The sequence below is a fragment of the Mercenaria mercenaria genome, chromosome 11 (genome assembly GCF_021730395.1).
Source record: "Mercenaria mercenaria strain notata chromosome 11, MADL_Memer_1, whole genome shotgun sequence".
In the NCBI taxonomy this organism is placed as follows: Eukaryota; Metazoa; Mollusca; class Bivalvia; order Venerida; family Veneridae; genus Mercenaria; species Mercenaria mercenaria.
In genome coordinates, this window is record NC_069371.1 from 43,130,459 (window position 1) to 43,150,216 (window position 19,758).

General features: G+C 33.3%; 1 protein-coding gene across 1 annotated transcript in view; it reads left to right on the forward strand.

Moving 5' to 3' along the window:
- Positions 1–10,165, forward strand: part of LOC123530935 (uncharacterized) — a 39,684-nt gene extending 29,519 nt beyond the window's left edge. The window contains exons 12-13 of the mRNA XM_053518068.1: positions 312–496; positions 6,948–10,165. The gene's annotated coding sequence lies outside the window, so the exon portion shown is untranslated. The remainder of the gene's footprint in view (positions 1–311; positions 497–6,947) is intronic.
- The last annotated feature ends 9,593 nt before the right edge of the window (positions 10,166–19,758 follow it).

A 19,758-nucleotide genomic window follows, 5' to 3' on the forward strand; every position in this document is an offset into this window, starting at 1 on the left:
CACTTACGTTTAGTAATAACTATCTACCTGTGACCTGAAGCGACGAGGCATAACATCAGGTGAACAAACGCGCTGTCATAATCAAATAAGATTTATTTCGTAAAAGAGCATAAATCTACTTTTGCAGATTTGCCTGACGTTTTCTATAACTACTACAACGAGTGTGGGATTTCTTGGCACCAATTAAAACGTCTACATTAATTTGATTAACTTCCCCGTCTACTTTTTAAATCATACACGATTTGCTTGAAAAAATTAGTTCCATTTTCATGTCGATTCATTTACGACAAGAATGTTTCATTTATATACAGAGGACGACAGCGGTATCGAGTGCCTAAGAGAGGTTGACAAACATCTGAAACGCATTGACATTCAATTCCGAAGGATACATGATTGTTGTTCTAAGGTGATATATGGGCTAAAATTGTTGAAAACCAAAGATTATATGGAGGCTTTCTTCTGGAGGAGTATCAGGAAGAGGGCCAACATAGTAGAGGTAGAGTATCATTATAAGGCTGACTAAGGGTCACTAAATAAAACCATTCAAAATTTTATACGTAGAATAGTCACTTATAAGCTTATTTACTTACCTTTAGAGAATATCATTTTTTCCCAAATCTACTACCTATGAAAAGTATATGTTTTACGAAATATTAGCGTGAAATGACTAGTGAAATGCCAGACAGCAATATAGGTGTCTGCTTAAGGTTTTGATCAATACATCTGGTCTTTTGGTCAAGGCAAAAAAAAAAAATAAAAGTCGTAACCCAGAAAGTAGGCAAAGGTTGAGCTATAGCATGGTGTTTTACTATCCTTCAGCAAAATTTTAAGAGGATGTCGGTCATAGCCACATGTCAGTGAAATTCAGCGACGATTTTAAAACCGTTGGTGTCTAATAAATGAAATTTAGCCTTATATTGGGATAAAATTGATTTGGATGGTAAACACTAAATTCACGTGACTTTTCTCTTTATAGTTCTTATGTTTTTGCCCGAAATAATTGATCATTTATTTGGTTGTTACAAAATGCTACTTTACGTATTATATACCGAAAAAAGTAAAATGTTGGGGTTGATGTACCCCATCGATCACATTAGTAAAATACACTTATAATCTTAGGAACTTCTAGACATTCATTATAAACAAACATTACCCTCATGCATTAAAGAAAACAAAATTAATGAATAATTAACTAAAATATCAGACACCTTAATTTTGCACCTTAATGTCAGTCGGCTATAACTATGGTTCGTGTTTCATTTCTTGTCGATTTTATACGGAAAGACCAAGTCTTTGCTAGTGGGGTCGAAATGTTGAAAGTGTTGCAAAAACTGATACAAGCGCAAAATTATACAGAAAGTTCCCTACAGGTAACATCAAAAGAAAACAAATAATACAGTATGAAACTTTATTCAAGATGACTTCCATTTCAGACTGAAATTATTCCAAAATTGTTTAACAAATAAGTAAAAGCTACCAATATTTTCCTAATTTGATGGCTAATTCACTTCTGTACTAGCATAAGTCTAATTTCGGGTATTCATAGCTGTACGTAGTAATTAGATAACATAAATTAAAGTTAGTTTTACCATCAATAAGACTTATTATCTTATTAATAAATAATAATATTTATTTTGGCCATCAAGTTTGGTTTGTATCCAAGGTTACCAATCTAAGTTTGGTATCTGGATACACTCGGCATTTTCCGTACCAGTAATCACTAGTGTGACCACTGGTCATTCGATTGTCGGCACGTGTACAACCAACAGACAATGTAATGGTTTCAAATCATATCTGTCAACATCGTAATTTTGCTTCAAGTATAATGTTCAGCTTGGTCTGGCATTTGTACAATATGCTTTAAATTATCGTGAAACTGGATATTGGAGGCGGAAACGAAGATATCAAAGGTAATTTCAACCTCGCAAATTTGGTGTTCGTACTTGTAAAATCACAATTGAGGTTATGAAAATGGCATGACACGTGAAAACATGCGCTTGCTTGCTCGTCAGTCAGTGGGCCTGATACCATGCGGCCTTTTCTGCCATTTATTTGTACTATTGATAATTTGATATACAATATTGTTTGATATCTTTGGCGTAACTTGTTTGTATAGAAGTGTGACTTTGAATAATGTACTATTGCTTGTATGCTGTTATTGCCTTGAGAAGACTTAAAATAATGTATTTCGTTACCCAGACTATTCTAATTAAGATGACCTCCATTTTCCAACTGCGATCAAACATGCTCATACGAAAGAGGTATAACTCTTCAAATGGTCATAGCTATAACAGAAATTACCTTATATTGATTTAAATATGCTACAGAGGAATATGCTACCGCTCTCAAAATGACTACCTCATAAACTGTACAAGTACTCGTATACATCATTAGAAAAACAAATCAAATGATATCTATTCAAATAAAATAGATAAATCTAATAAAGATACCGTCTTGTTTCCTTCATTGGCCGCTAGAAATAAGTTCACAAACATACATATGCCTAAGATATACTGTCTTAACAGTTATTTCTGTAATAGGAGTCATTTGATTCTGTTAGAATGATTTTCATAGAAAACTACATTGACAATTTCAGCTATTTCTTTTGTTTAAATCAATCATGTTCAAAATGCATTAATGAAAAAGACGTTTGAATTATATAACTTAAAAGGTGACTTTATTTCTTTTAAAACTAAATATATTACTCTCACTTTTCATTTAAAGGGTTTTGAATGTATCGAATATTTATCTGTTTCAGAAAGACTACCTGTTAGACGTTACATATACAGTGTATCAGCATTGGAAATTCGAAATTATGATAAAACAACGGTCAATTTCATTTAATAATTAACTGTAAAATTCCTTGTAACGGATATGTTTTATTTGTCTCCAAAATTAAAAGGATTTATGAAGTGCATGTTTAAATGCAAATTGCTTTTCTGCGTGTCACAATTCAGTTAAAACTTTAGATCTCTTCCGAAAGAACAAAATCCTATCTGATTACACACACGAAAATGAGAATATACAGTTCTAAACCTCTTAAAGAAGTTTATGCTACGCATATATTTGATGTACTTTATGGTGGTACTTGAACGTTTCAGCTGTTTTGTCACAGATCAAAATGCTAAATCCCTTCGTTGTCCTTCAACAAACACTTCAATAAGCCTCTCAAATAGTTCCAAACTATTATAGATACATATAGAGACATGTATTTGCTTGATATAAGGGACAAGTAGTACGAAGTTTCAAAACTATAAATTGAGCAAATCCTGAAAACAAGAGGTATGTCGCGTATCGTACCTATATGTTGTTTGGTATTTGGTCCTTTTATAATTGGTATTATTGTAATCAGTATTTAAAGTCAAGTTTGTTTCAATCAATTTTAGGATGTAGATATCAACAGAAAAAAAACTTCGCAATATTACTAAAGACCAAATAATACAACAAAAGTGAGTTTTACAAATATGTCATAAAACACCAATGCATCACTGCCATGTTCTTAGAAAATGGTGCAGAGTTTGTATGTACATATGCATATGTGTGTGTATGATGAACTTACCCTGTTTCCAAAGAGTGACTTCTCACAACTTCACATCTTTACTTTTGAATGAATAAGTTTTGTAAAATATTTGTAAAATGTGTCAAAAATTATCAAAAGAGGATATAATGCAAAAATCGTGAGGCACAGTGTTTGTTTGGTGATTAACACCCCTACAGTTAATCGCTAAGCTTTCGTATTTGATGATGCAATGACTAAATACGTGTAAAACTCCTTGACGCTTTTCTCCTAGGTACAAAAAATAAAAACGGACGGAGGGAGTGGAATGTTGTCTTGCAGCTTGCCTAGTCATGCCCCTTAAAGGTTAGGCTCTTGGTCTTCTGACTTCAAACAAGTTGTTGCGTACATTGGTGTAATTATACCTTAGATTGACCCTATTGTTATGTTTTACTTATAATGATATTTTATTTTGGCACTAATGTTAGAACCTTTCTCAGCGGGGAGTGATTTTATTTACACTGTATTGTCTAACGTGTACAAAATAGGGTAAGTGCGAGGTTGGCATGTCCTAAACACGCTTAAACCCTCATTTTCCTTTTTATAAGTTACTGACCGTTCCAAGGCGGTGCCACTATTTTCAACTTGATTTCAGTCCGTCTCGTACAATGAAACCACAACCACAATATGAACAAAGTGTCTCTTCTATGTTTTTTCATTAAAGAAAGATATCAATACGATAGCGCATATCAATAATTCCATCATATAGTGTAAGTGATATTTACATATCACTACAATAGTCAAAGAAAAATCTATTTGTTTTCCTACACATGTTGTACCTGTATATTTATGGTTTGCTATAAGAACAAAATACAAACGCTACCCTCTTGAAGTCGCCACAGTACAGCGAAACCAATACATTATCCTAGCATTAGTGTTACTTAACGTTCTGTGTAATCGTGGTGACTTACGTTTCATAATGTTAGTTTAAATTTTTCTTTGCAATTCTGTTTAAGAAGACGGAGTAGGTGTTTTTCAATGCCACTAAGCATGATTTATGCATTAGCTAGGAAAAATAGGTGGCCTTTAAAACCTAGGTAACGTATTTTTGGTTCTGGGTGAAAGTCGAAAATATTCAGACAGCGCACGTACTGTGCCAAATCTACAATTAATCACCGATATATTAACCTTGAAACAGAAGCCACAAATATATGATAATCTACCATATCTTTTAAAGTGATACTTAAAGAGGCATATTTGATTCACTGTAGTTTGTCAGATAATTCAGTATATAGTAACACGGTAAAAGGCTCAAAATGCCTTCGTTCAAAACGTGGGTGCCACATTGTTTGTTCTGACCATGTCTAACTCTTATTAAATCCCATTTTCAATATTTTTTATTGAATTCATCACCTTTAATTACCTCCTTTTATGGCTAAGACTGTATAAGTTCATGTGAAATATTGAAAGAGGTGCCATTCTAAAAACGTAATCATGCATAACATCTAAATGGGCAGCTGCTTGATCTATATTTAACATAAGAATAGAACCTTATTGAACTTAAGTCCAACAAAAATTATAATGGTCATGCGTGCATGTTCTGTGAACATGGTTTATTGAAATTAAAAGCATACAAATGCAAATGATGTGCTTCCAATGCTGCTAGTTATCCAAGGTGGATAGTGGTGACAGTTGCGTATGTTACTTTATAATACTTTAAGTATATTTATTCGCTAAAAGTCAAAATTATACAAGGGAAATTATCGGTAAATCAACCCTCTTTTTATGGAACATTTATTGGCTCGATTTATTGAGAAACAGCGCGTGACTTATATGTATGTCTATTATCAAAATTATTCGCAAAAATGATATACATTCAAGTAAATATATATAAAATTATGAATCTTAACACAATTGTACGATAATTATTTATTTGAAAATATAGTTATTTTGATATTCTAATAAATATATATAAAATTATGAATCTTAACACAATTGTATGATAATGAATTATTTAAAAATACAGGTTTTTTGATAATGTAGCTAGGATTGGTGGGGTATTTAACATTTATTCACATTAAACCCCTGAATTTTGGTAGAACCGCCAAACTTTGGAATAAATTGTTGCAGGAAGCTTTAAATTACTTTGTAACATTTACATACAATTTTGCAAACTCTTAATATTTGATAGTCAGTATTGAAACAATCTAGTGAAATTATTTATGATCAATAATAATTTCAAAGACAAGATTATTCTGCATTTTTCATACAGCAGCTTTACAAAAATGAATTTTATGTTTTGTTTGACATATGATGGAAAGCGACAGTTCTTTAACGATCCCTGAATGAATGTATTTATGGCTAAAATAGAAGAACCTTTGTCAACTTCCTGGGTTAAGAAATCGAAATACTAGAGAACTTACAGGAACTGGCCCACAGACCAATCTTGTCGTCGTGTAAATACCAACAGAAATATAGTTTATTTTTTAAAGGAAAATCTTGCTTGGTTTTGCAATCTTGGAACGCAGCGTTGATCTACATAGCAATGTGTATGGATGTGTACATTATAAAAATATACACAGATGTATATAAACAAAATAAAATATGTAGACAACGCGATCAAGATATCATATAAAGGAAGACAGTGGGGCACCGATTATGACAATGCAAAACACCACGGAATTTAGACAGGTAGACGGGGCACCACACCTAAATTATTGTCCCCACCATGTTTCAAACTTAAAGGACTGTATTAATTAATGTTATCAAACGTTTATAGAACAATTATTTCGGATGGGCATTGCCACACTGGAAAGGAAGTTAATAAGTGTATACGTTACTTTATGCTTATTAACTTAATAGGAGCCGATTGGTTAAGGCTGCTGACTTCAAATCGTTTGCCCCTCATCGATGTGGGTTCGAGCCTCACCTGGGGTGTTGAATTCTTCATCTGAGGAAGCCATCTAGCTGACTTACGGAAGATCGGTGGTTCTACCCAGGTATCCGCTCGTGATGAAATAATACACAGTGGGCACCTGCGGTCTTCCTGCACCAACCATCAAAGCTTGATGTCGTATTATGACCTGTAATTGTGTCGGTGCAACGCTTAACTCAACAAAATAAAAAAAAAACTCAATAAGACAGGTATTATGGACTGGGGTAATATACACTAGTTATTGGCGCATTTTGTAACTAGCTCGTCTTAAACATTTGTTTGATATGTAGTTCTAAACACATATGAATGATGATATTTAACCAGAAACAACATCGAGCTATTTCTTAAATTCAGTTTGAAAAAAAATAAGGTTTCGTTGATGATGTGAAAAATTAGGTCGAAATGCATTAAAGATTAGTCTGTGAATTTTAATACGGTATATAATATCTTAACTAAGACATTTAAACATGTTAAGTGTCTAAAAACTAATTTGTTGTTTCATTTCGTTATCTTCAGGAATGGGAATACGTCGCAAACTTATTTTCGGATTACAGCATAGAAAGCTGCATTGACGCTGAAAATTTATTCAGATTCCTGTTAGAATCAAGAACAGCTGATCCAGCTCAACGTCGTCGGGACTTATTTCTTGTGATCGAAGAAGAAATATCTGGAACACCTTCCTGAAGGTTCATGGAAGTCATCTGATCTGCATTTAGAAAAGACAAAGCAAAACATTCATCATTAGATGAAAAACAACAGCCAAACGCAAAGGTATATAGTCTTTGAGCGATTAAAATGATCGCATGATCTTGCTTATTATCGTTGTGCTTTCTACATGGCCTACGGCCGCTTGGATAAAGATTTAAGTTTATACACGAAAACTGCAAATGAAGTGTATCGAAAAATACTGTTCAAGAATAACAGGAGATACAATAATCCTATTTAGCCTAGGTCGCATAAAATACAGTCTTGTTATAAAATATATAAGGTGTCTACCATCTTAGTCACGCAGAGAAAAAATATGATGTAAAAGAGGGTAAGTTCAACTGTACTTGAATTACTAACGTTCAGAGTGATTTTCTTCTAACCCTAACCTTTCTGTATTGAACTTAACGATCTAGTACAAATGCTTTAATTAGCGTTAACTTCAAATCTAACAAACCTTCATATAATAAGTGTGTGACAATCTTACACACTGCCGTACATGATTAGTTTTAATTTTTCAAGTAGTGATAAAAGTAATAATAATCACTGTTATTATTATTATTACTACTTTTTCGTGTTATCACATGTATGTCAAAGATATTATTATTTAATACAATAGAAAATAAAATACAATAACCAAAAATGATAATTCTCTTAAATGATATACACTTGCCGAAAATTTACAAGACTTCTTATCTATCCTTCCTTTTTGTCCCCTGCTTTTATCGAAGAAAAATGGGGATATAGAAATAGATTACGTCCTTCCGTCCATCCGTCCGTCCGTCACACTTCGTAGCCGGTCCATGAAGGAATTTGAAATAATTGTTAATTGTCATGCGCAAGACCTACACGCCTAGCTCCAAGGTCGAAATCTTTCTTCGAAGTCAAATGTTAACAGGGTCTGATTCGTGTCCGGTCCATAACGCTGCCATTCCCCAATGGATTTTGATATTACTTGGCATAAATATTTCGCATAATGAGACAACGTGTCATGTACAAGAACCAGACACCTAGCTCCAAGGTCAAGGTCACACTTAGAAGTAAAAGGCTGGCAGTGTCAGTATGTTATCCGTCCCATTACTCTGTCATTCATCAAGGGATTTTGAAATGAATTGGCACATGTGTTCCTCATAATGATTTGATATATCATTTAAACGACCAGTACCTCCAAGGTCAATGTCACCTTTGGTAATGTCGTTTTTTTTCTAGTATGTAACTTTTAATGCACTGGTGTATATTTTAATAACTTGACATAAATATTCACCTTTACAAGACATTGTGTAATGTGTAAAGGTCAAGGTCACAATCACCAAAGTTATTTTGTTGTTTATACATGAGACTATCTCCCTTTTATATGATAAAGTACAATATATGAGTTTCTATATCAGTTTTCCCACTATTTTAAAAATGAAATTATATTTTAAGAAAACTGTTTGGTATTGATAGATATGAAAATGTGTTAACAAATGTAGACTGGTAGAATACAAACCCAGTCACAAGTTACAAGTTAATGGTATATATTGGTAAATGCAGCATTACTATGGTTGCGACACATTAGGTTGATAATGTAGTGCAGCACTGCATCAGCAGTAGAATTAACTTTTACTGGTGTGTAATTTAACACAAATTATTTAAGAACCATATATATGTCATGCATTTCAATTGTTTATTACTTACCTCTCTTTAATATAATGAAATATTTTATTATATGTTTATTTATTTGTCGAAACCGTTTTCATTTATGTCAGACCTTTGCGAATGTATTCAGTTGCTACATCTGCCAACAATTACTTATTCCTTCTTATTAATTTCTTGCGATATATTTAGATTGCATATGATGTAGCAACGTTTATTAATTTTTTCTGCTTAGTAATTTCTCAAAATTGTAGTTTGATCTTTGCCTAAACGAATTTGCTATATCTCCTATTTTCAATTTACGGTGGGCAGTTGCAATGCAACCATGTAGCTTGTATGTAACCAGATACTCGATTTTAGTATGTCAACAGGGTCAAGGAAACGCAACTATGAGGTTTATAACATGTCACTTTATAGTTCTGTAGTTGATGTATTACGCATTTGTGTACCTTTAAAACACTTTTGCATAACTTTGTGACGTGGAGCATATTTCCACGGTCCCGCCCTGTGTATGGCAATCAATCACACAACCTTTCTGTGGAGCGTTAGTTTTTCCACATTTCCGCCCTATGGCTTGTTGGCTGTTTCCGTTGGAATGTAAATAGACTCCCACAGTTTCAGACACGGTCTCTTACTTCGAAATTTACACTTAACCTCCGTTTTGGCTGTTATTAGATGTGTACAATATTATTGGTTGCTATCGAAATTCTTCAGGTGTGTTAATTTCTATTTTTTTTACTTTAGCAGTTTAAATGTGTTATATAAACGCATTTCTACTTAGTTGTTTGATTGGAAAACTTACAAGTCCGATTTGCTTGAAGTACCTCCATGCATTTTCTTTCATTTATATCAAAAACTGTTAAAGTTCTAGCAAATAAATCATAAGAAACTTTTAGCTTTCGTTTGTGGTATATAAAGGTCTAAGTATTTCCCAATAGTAAATTTAGAAACTAGAAAAGTGTCAAGTGTCCCGTAGGCCAGTCAAGTGGAAATATATAATGCTTAACAGACATGGGTCACACCGGTCTGTTAAAGTGGACAAAGGCAGAGTAGCATCCGTAGTTCAAGCAGGTGTCTAGAGAGTCACGTCGGTCGGCCAAACCGAGGGCCGTCAAGTCGGCCATTCAACAGAAGTACATCACAACAGCCGGACACGTCGGCCGACCATACGGACACAGAACTTCTACAAATTGATCAAACTGGTGTTCCGTCGGCCAGTCAGTGAAGAAGACAACAGCGTCTAGTCTCAAATTTTAATCTCACTGCCCTTTCTATTTAGTATTCGCAATACCCGAGAGCCCAGTCCGGTGCAAGGAAACAGCCAAGAGATCCATTATATTCGGAATATATTCGAGACAGCTAGGTATAAACTAGGTACATGAATGTCATTTATAATGTCCAGTCTTGTCGCATATAATATCATGTTATTAAACATCTTTCCGTACAAAACGGCGATATATTCAAACATGTTTGCTTAAAAAAAACAAAACAAAAAAAAAAAAAAAAAAAAAAAAAAAAAAACATGCTTCTGATGGGGACGAGGTAAAATAATTCCCGTATTGTACAGAACAATGTTAAAGAATATTTTATTCTATGCTTATCTTTCACAGATAAACCCACCTTCGTCTATGAAACGATTTTGGAAGAAAAATAGCTGGATTTAGTGCGTGCACTTATTCTGATCAACGGGTTTTATAGTTAAGTTTACATGGTCATTCATATAAACCAAGTTGGAAATATTGATTGAAAGAGATACAGAGTTGCCTAACCTCGTATCTAATATTTTATTCCAACATTTCTACGATGAAGTCGTTATTAAATTATTCCGAGATAATATGCTAACAAGTATGAACTAGATCCGTAATCAGTACCATGTAATGAACACGTGTGTATGTATATGCTGGGTGCGTTGTTCTGTTCGCGTGCAAGTTCGGCTCATTGAGCTGATTTCCGAGTCTGTCGTTTTTTAGCATTATTTGAGTTTTTCAGTCTTTATTAATGATCTGTAACAATGTGCAATAACCGTGCATAATATTTCAATCTAATACATATATGTGCGGTAGCAGTTTGCACTGTAATTACATCATAAGATGGGGCTATAATTTCTAGGGCAAAGCTGGTACAGATTTGACGAAATATCGATATAGGTTTATGAGGTAATTAATTTAAAACTTCGAACATCCTATATATCATATTCATATTAACATATCATTATGACATGATTTAATTGTGTCTGATGGGAAAGGTGGATTACTAAGCTGCTTGTCGTCTGGTTGTTTTCGTCAGACACTTGATTGTGTTTCTCCTGTTGACCTGCTCTCTGCAAAGGCGTTCAGAACATGTGTATTTGGTGTTATATGTTCTCTTATACTTTTCGGTTGTTTTACATATCCTTGGAAGCGTATGAAACAAATTCTTGTAATGGGAAAATGGGAAACATTAATGTCATGTTATATTAAAAAGCAATTTCAATGATACAATATCGATGATCCCAGAATACACTGTCTCTGAGATCAAAACCCCAAACAGTGTAAGTATATACTGAAGTTTTAGGAGTATCTCATCAAAACACAGAAATCTTTGATAAACGAACATTCTCTTTTAAATTGCCAACAATCTACCTGACCATTTCATGTTCTGCCGCACTATCTCGTAAAGAAGATAGTTAAACTATCCTGCAAAAATAAATTCCTATGAAAATGAATGTCATTTGTAAAAAATCAGGAAATAAACAATTGGTGAAAACTATACGTTCCACCCAGTAATGTGAAATTTCAGTTCTAGGACATTATTGCCAGTGCATCTGAAAAAAAACTAGTATGTAACATTTCTTTTGAAATGTAGAGCTTTCAAAGACACTGAACTGTCCGAAAGTGTGACCCCTTTATGCCGTCCTTTTTCGGTATTCAATGTATATCATCAGTTTTTAGAGTAATATACATGTTTTACATGCTGTTCCAGTTTCATGTGGAACAACCCTTCCTTTCTATGAGTTGGTGTTGTTTGATTTTTCTCTCAGACTGTAAGGCTATGCGTTAATGACAGATGTTACAGCATAACATTTCTCCTATTGAACTCTGCTTCATATGTTGAGCCTCCGTGGTGGCCGGGTGGATAAGGTCATTTGCTCTCACCAATGTAGGTTCAAAACCTTGCTTGGGGTGTACAATTCATCATGTGAAAAAGCCATCCAGTTTGTTACGGTCTGGAGTAGTTTACCAGCTGCCCACACATGCCTGAACTAATGCTTAGATTGTCAATTGTGATCTTCATTTACCGCCAAAGGCTGAGAAAAAATTGCCATATGACCCAACAAAAAACAAAACAAAAAACAAAGCTACTTCATATCTTACATTTTCTTAAATATCGTGGATATGTAACATGAACGTAAATGTAAAGTAGCGATTGGTTACCATAACAGCACGTAGTCAGGTTAACAGTTTCTTTCAAACTGAGAAAGTGTCAGGATACGTGTTATATGACCAAGGGAAATGCCTATGCCTTTAGTATTTTGAGCAATGAAATGGGTCCAATCGCTAAGGTGACAATGTCTCTGACTATCTGACAAACTATGTAGTATAGATTGTCAAAACGTAGAGCTGGTGAGGCCATCTCGCCTAAATGATTTGTGTACCAAAGATTCGTAAATGATTTCAAATTTCAGGGATCAGACTAATCACTCAATGTTTCAAACTAACAACCTTCAGCTAATGATAATCAGCTCGTACTTTTATAGGCTGGAGATACCATACTCGACCGGTCCTGTTGTTGAAGTTCCCGACGGACTATGTTTTTGAATCAACAACATTGAAGCTGCAACTTAACATGTTTGCCCTGACTCCTTGATGCTCAGCGCCTATTTGCTATCACATATAGCATTTAACTTTCATATAAGTATAACTCCGATGCTTTGGCTGTACTGAGCCAATAACGCTGAACCTTACTTATAAGCTTGAACTTTCCTATTGTTACAGTAGATAACCAAACCCTATATGTCTCTGCCTCAACTTTCCGATTCTCAGCCTTTTTTTGTTATCGTCTAATATTAGACGAATTTACGTCAAATTAATTTTTCTTGGTAGAAATTTTGCTCGATCGAGGTAAGAAATTTATTTGTTAGATTTCTGTATAATTTTTGAATAACGATTTTTATTTAGTAAAGTTTTGTTCATTCTGCATACTTTTGCAACATTCACTGTCAGCAAGAGATTAGCTAGTTTCGGTTTGTCCAACTAATTTATTGAATTTTCAGACTTTTGTAAATTATTTCGAAAGAGGTATCTAAAATGTTTCGTTTTTATTGGCTGTAAGATTTGTACTGAAATTTTTGTAACATGATAATTGTAAAGTACTCTTTGTCATAAACATAATATTATGTCAAACATTTCGTGGTTATATACATACAATGTCCGTTTTGTTGTAGGGTAGTTGATACTATATTGATACCAGCTATTGTATAACGTTTAAATTGCATTGAATTTTGTAGTTGCAAATAAAAGCTGCAGTTTATCATTTTCCTTATCTATAATTTTTCATCATAAACTATTCATATCTTTTTCATACTTTAACTTTAGACATTTTTTTTTTTTTTGCTATGGTGCTTACCATATGTAATATATTTTAGCTTCTTCCACTAGACGACTTTTACCTGGTGATGATGTCATGACCCGGAAGTACAATATCCGCGGTTAATTTGTTTTCACTCTCCTGGATGTTTTTTTCCCAGCGCAGAGCTTTCGTCCCATGGTTGTGCTGTAACCCGCAAAGACGATGACTTTTACAACATCGGAAACAGCTCAGGAATGCAAACACCTTCCATCATAGGGAGCCAAAACGTAGTAAACGTTTTCACGGTTTAGAGGGACTTGACTTGAAGATATGTTGTTTATTTTGGTGCTACTTAAAGTTCGAAGTTAACGGAAACACATGTGTCACATTATGTTAAAACGGAACTGTTAGTGTTAAGACTTTATATCCGTTAAAAAGAGATACTGGGCTAAGATATTTTTGGTTCATTCTTTCTTACAATAAGCTTTTTTTATCACTTTTTATTTATACATTGTAAATAATCATTTTCTGTAATTAAATTTGTAAATATTGTAATGGGTGTTGATTTGTTCTTTTAGTTATTGTACCCGGTACGTCCATCCTGTCACATGTATATAACATATTGTGTGATGCGGGAATCAAGCTACCACCATGATAAGTCCAAATAATTCATAATGACCAAAATCCTATAAAGCAATCATATGATTAAAACAATGATAGCATGAAAAGAAAGTCAATCAATATATGTGCTTATTTGTTACGTTAGCAATATATATCAAATAAACAAATTATTCTGACAGAAATGAAACTCATGATTAGTAAATGCATGAATGATTACGAGAATTAATCAGTTTATACAGCGTTCATTAATAAAAATGAAAACTCGATGATGTAGTCTATAAAATTAATAAATTTTGATCAATATCATGTGTCCAGTGAGATAGCATTAAATGTTTAAGTACGATTAATCTTCTTTTTAACGCACAAGAAAGAAAATGGAATAACCAGCTCAATTAGACAAAAGTAACATCTACGTCCTATATGTATCACAAAACAAAATTGCGCTGTATTTCAGGTGATATTTTTAAAAACTAATTTATTTCATAGTTAAAATGTTAATTGTACATTTAATTCGCTCAATGGATCAAATTTCAACCAGTGTTCTTGTGAAAGGAAATCTCTGACGTTCCATAGGTTATAGGGATTGGAAGATAACAGTGGAAATTATAACCGAAGATATATACAATGTAACAGTAGGGGCATGCGTGTATCAGGAAGGAAACCTTTTGTTATGGCAGTGACATTTAAACAGAAAACTAAGAACAGTTATTATGTTTATTGAACATAAAATCAGAATAATTGCTCAACAAATGCGAAACATGTCCCGTACTGAATATAGCGAAAATGTTTTTTTTAAAAAGGTTTACAATCACTTGTTTTTCATAACTGCAATAATTATGTGTTACGCCAATGACATTCTCTGTTACAGGAGAGAAATTTGACAAGAAAAGCTAGACAAAACGTTCTTTTTTAGAAAGTCAAACAATATTTTGATTAGTTTTGAAAGATATAAACATTCTGTAAAACATAACAAACAAAATCTATGACCATGTATGTAAAACATTTAATATAACTCTTCCATATATATTGTTATGTAACAGTAGTGAAAAAATATGGAGAAGTATGTTCAACGCCATTCTATTGTAACAGAAAAACAATATATATCAGGTTGAAACGACATTCACTGTAAAAAAATATACTTATCTTGTAAAACTGTAATTTAATTAATCATAATTATTTTACTGGAATGATAACAAGATGACATATTATTTATTGTAACACTAGTGACATATTATTACCATTATATCATACCAGATTTACATAGCGCCCTTTTCAAGATAAACACGTCTAAATATACTTCACATACAAAGATAGCCACCCACCACGACAATTTCGTATCCTCTACTAGTACAGACACAGAGCGAGATAAAACGAGAGACAGTGAGAAATCTGGCTAACATAGCCTAGCCCGTTTAGTTCTTTAATAGCACTGATACACGCAAATCCGTTTCTCCTGGGAAGAACCAGTTTACTGGACTCTTAGTTAGGTTGGAGACACTCAAGAACATCTCAGACAGTTCAAGTACTCTGACCATGATAGGAACGATTGACCTTTAAATTGACATTCGAAGCGTTACCTTTAGACTGCCGAGCAAGTACTTATGGCGGTCGAAACACCTGAATGATTCAACGTTGCTGACAGGTAATCAAGTATCAACTTTTTATCAACGCTGAATCAATATCATGTGTCCAGTGAGATAGCATTAAATGTTTAAGTACGATTAATCTTCTTTTTAACGCACAAGAAAGAAAATGGAATAACCAGCTCAATACGCTGTCCTAACAATCACCATATACTGCTTATATATTTACTTTTTACCTTTTCATGATGGTGTATGGAAGATAACTCAAATAGTTTTCATCTGTTTTATAATTAATGTGTGCTATTCATTCTAAGTATGTTTCCTTTATAAATCTTCCATCATCTGAAGCTAAGTGAACATTTTGTTGTTTGATTTCAAAGCTTTGTTCATATGATGTTTCACAGGCTTCTTCAAATACACATAAGGTCTTTTATCATACTTTGCCATAACATATCCATCACACGACCTTAAGTCTGGAATAACGGTGATTTATATACTTTGGATATGTTCAAATTCAGCGTCTTGTTTTTCTCTTGATGTGTGTACTATTTCAACGTTTTGCCTTCTTCCGTCAAACCGTGTTATGTTGTTCTTTTTTCCCCATGTTATTCTGCAGGCTATAGTTCTTCAGGCATGTGTTACAACTACCTTTCATATCATTTGGATCTATAACATCAGATGCAATTGTTTCATTTATTATTTCTGGTTCATCTGTTAACGGTTTTGGTTTTATACTTCCTGGAATTTCTCGTGTATCTGACACCACTCTCTGCTAGCCCATCCATGTGTTGTGTAAACTCTGGTATCTGATTTACAGTTTTTTAATATGCATGTACAATGTATATTTGTCATCTCTCTACTTATTGTACATCTTTTAAGTCTTGTGTTCGGGTTCTTCGTACATTTCAAGTTTAAGTGTCCACAGTGTTTGTTAGTGATCTACAGGTATTTTAATCTGTTCATCTGCCACCTACTTCAGAACTACTGTGTGTTCTCTAACAGATTTTTCTGTCAAGATTGTCTAATTTTGATCGTAATTATCACTGCTTGTTTATGCATCGCTTTTGTTTTGTCCGTAACCACAGGTACTGTATCTTCTTGCATTTCTGCAACTACTGTTTGACCTGTAATATCTATGGGTTTTGATCTTCAAGCTCTACTGACGCGTGTGCTACTAATCAGTCATTTGCCGACGTGTCGTCTCCTTTTAAAATTATATAAATGAGTTAGCTTTTTGACGTTAATTTAGCAAATTAGATCATTTCTAGACTGCAAGTAACCTTAAAAGACCACTTGTTTCAATCATTCATCTGTATGCCTGTCTGTCCCTTATATTATTTGTCCAGGTTTAATGGGATATGCATGCTCATTTCTTCAGTACTGTTGTCAATGTTGTGGATTTAAACGAAATACAAAAAATGTGAGTATCTATTCAGGTATGCACTCAAACTATAAATGCAAATTGTCATTCACATAACATATTGTTGTCTCTCCTGTAACAATTACGTAAAACCCTGATTGTTTCCATGCATGTAAGTATAACTTTTCTGATTCAAATTTTGAAATAGTACAGATATTCACTGGTTATCATATTGTTAATTCAGTTTGTTTCAGATATACTCAGTGCTATATTATTTATATTTACGTCTTTCCTGTTATTGCTTTGGATGTCTCTCCTGTTACAGCTTTCTTAAAAGTACATTTTAAATAGCAGACTCCCTATTGTTAAAATGAAATTTAACAGTAATCTTGTAAGGACGCAACTCATACTCAAATACAATTTATATATATGTTATTAAGGTGTATATCAGTTAAAATATAAACAGTTGTCTTTGCTGTCACACAACATGTCTCTCCTGTAACGACAAAACTAAATATACCGCGAGAGAATTAAAAATATTATAGCGCTATGCTTGCTGATGTATTTTATTTGGATTATGAAGTAATTGAAACAATGTTTGAAGTTAACTAGATCTACTCTTCATATAGTTTCATTTTATTCGCTATTTTGCAAATAATTTCATTCCTGTACCAGTTTGCGTCTTTATTATTATAAAAATGGCCGTTTTATGAGTAACTGTTACAGGAGTGAATTATTTTGCGTATCTGCATATTGAAAATAATAATGGATCCCTTAGGGATGCCCGAAGTGTTATTTTTGGAATTGTCGCTTTTGAAACACTTACCTTACAGTAATGAAGCCTCGCATGTTTTTCATTGTAATGAATTATTACTCTTACATGAGAGACAGAAAAATATTGACATCTACTTACCAATTTTCAAATGGTATTTCCTCGATAAAGAAAAACTAATGTCCGCCGTGGTACCTCAAATGTTATCTTGAAAAATAATACTCTTCCAAATGGCGGCAATGCATATATAATATAACAGAGGGATCAGCTGTTATTTTGATTGAACAGCTTTCTGTTACATGAGGGACATAAAAGTACAAACCTTGGAATCAAATGAAGTGATGAACTTTTCCCGAATTTCCACTAGCATTCAGACCAAGTGTCAAATAAATGTTGAGGGTAGTGTTTTTAGATATTGAACTTTGCATTTTTTTATTTAAATTTTACTTCAAACATCTAAAACATTACCTGGGGCAGTGAAAAATGTCAATTTTACATACTTAAACGTACAAAAAGTTATGTTAATAACATTAATAAGGTACACAAAAGTGCATCAATATACTAAATTAGTCACATATTTTCACACAAAGAAGATTCCAATGTCATATAATACTTAAACTGCTTTGAGAATTATTCCTCGGACAGAAAATATTTCGAAAATATAGAATGACTCATAAATGATATATTATAATAAATGAATGTCTGTGTTTGTTGATAACGCATATTGTGATGAATATTATATGGCGCTTCTTAAGATCTATAAAATGATGAGATGAAAAAATGAACTGTGCGAACTATGCGATGCATAATAGAACTTTACATTGAAAGGTGCATAATGTTGTGAACATTTAAGCTATTATGGTATACTGTGCAGAACAGTGTAATATGGAAATGACATTGATTTACTACTATGCTTTCCAAATCAGTTATACTTGATTTTAATGTAATTAGTACTGTGTTTATGCTGTTACAATACGAATTAATGTAAAGTAGCAAACCGCCTTCTAACTCGATTTAGTCTTTGTTGTTTTTCAAGTTTAGCCCATAATTGTTTTACTTTTGGACGAACGAAGTTACTACTTTATGTGTTGTGGAATGCCAAATGCTCCAGTTATCGAGGTTTTCGAGCGACCAGATACCACATAAACACGGGTGCTCTAGCGATGTTTCACTGTTCTTCATTCGAAGTACTGTCACTTTATTACGGTGTTCCGTTGGGGTCATCGCAGTTTCGCGTTGTCGTCCTAAGGGCTAAATCGCGAAAACACGATATTTTTACAAGAAAACGCGATACTTTGACGCGAAAACACGAAGCTACAGTGCGAAAACACGATGCAAAAAATATCGTGTTTTCGCGCTGTTAATATCGTGTTTTCGCGATTTCGCCCTCGATCTGCCATCGTCTTTTCGTGTTTTCGCCTTCGTGGTAAGTAGGGCGAATCTCTTTTTTATTTTTCTTTATTAAAGAATTTCTTATTTTTTTAATTGCTTGTTTCCATTCTTATCTTCAGGAATGGAATTTTGTCATAGATTTATTTGACACGTACAGCAGAGAAAATATCGATAATGCAGATAATTAATATAAATTCCTTTTAACAGCATCAAACAAAGACAAGAGGAGACGAAAACCGGGAAGAAATGCAAATGTATATTCAACACATGTTTACCGGAATAAGGGGTCAAAAATTGAAAAAAAGGAACCTGCTGTCTTGTAATAAACACCTACTAATTGCCTTGCTTTGAGACCTCGGACAATAGCATTGACTATTGACCGGCAAGCCCTTCAGCAAGTGTATAATATAAAATGCGTTGTTTACGCAGTAAAAGGTTTTCGCATAAAGGAATTTATTTAATAATATATATCTAGCTGCATCCTACATCTTATTAATCTTTTATATATCTGTTTAACGAATCTATCTAGAAACGTTTTTTTTTTTTACAATTGTGGTGTATATTTTGCAATAGACATATACATTTATGAATGTTCAGACTTGTTAGGAAATATTTTAATCGAAATTGTTATTTTAAGTCTTACACAAAATTAAATATATATATTTGCAAGGTAATGTACATTAAGTAATAGTCACAATGGTTTTGCTTTTA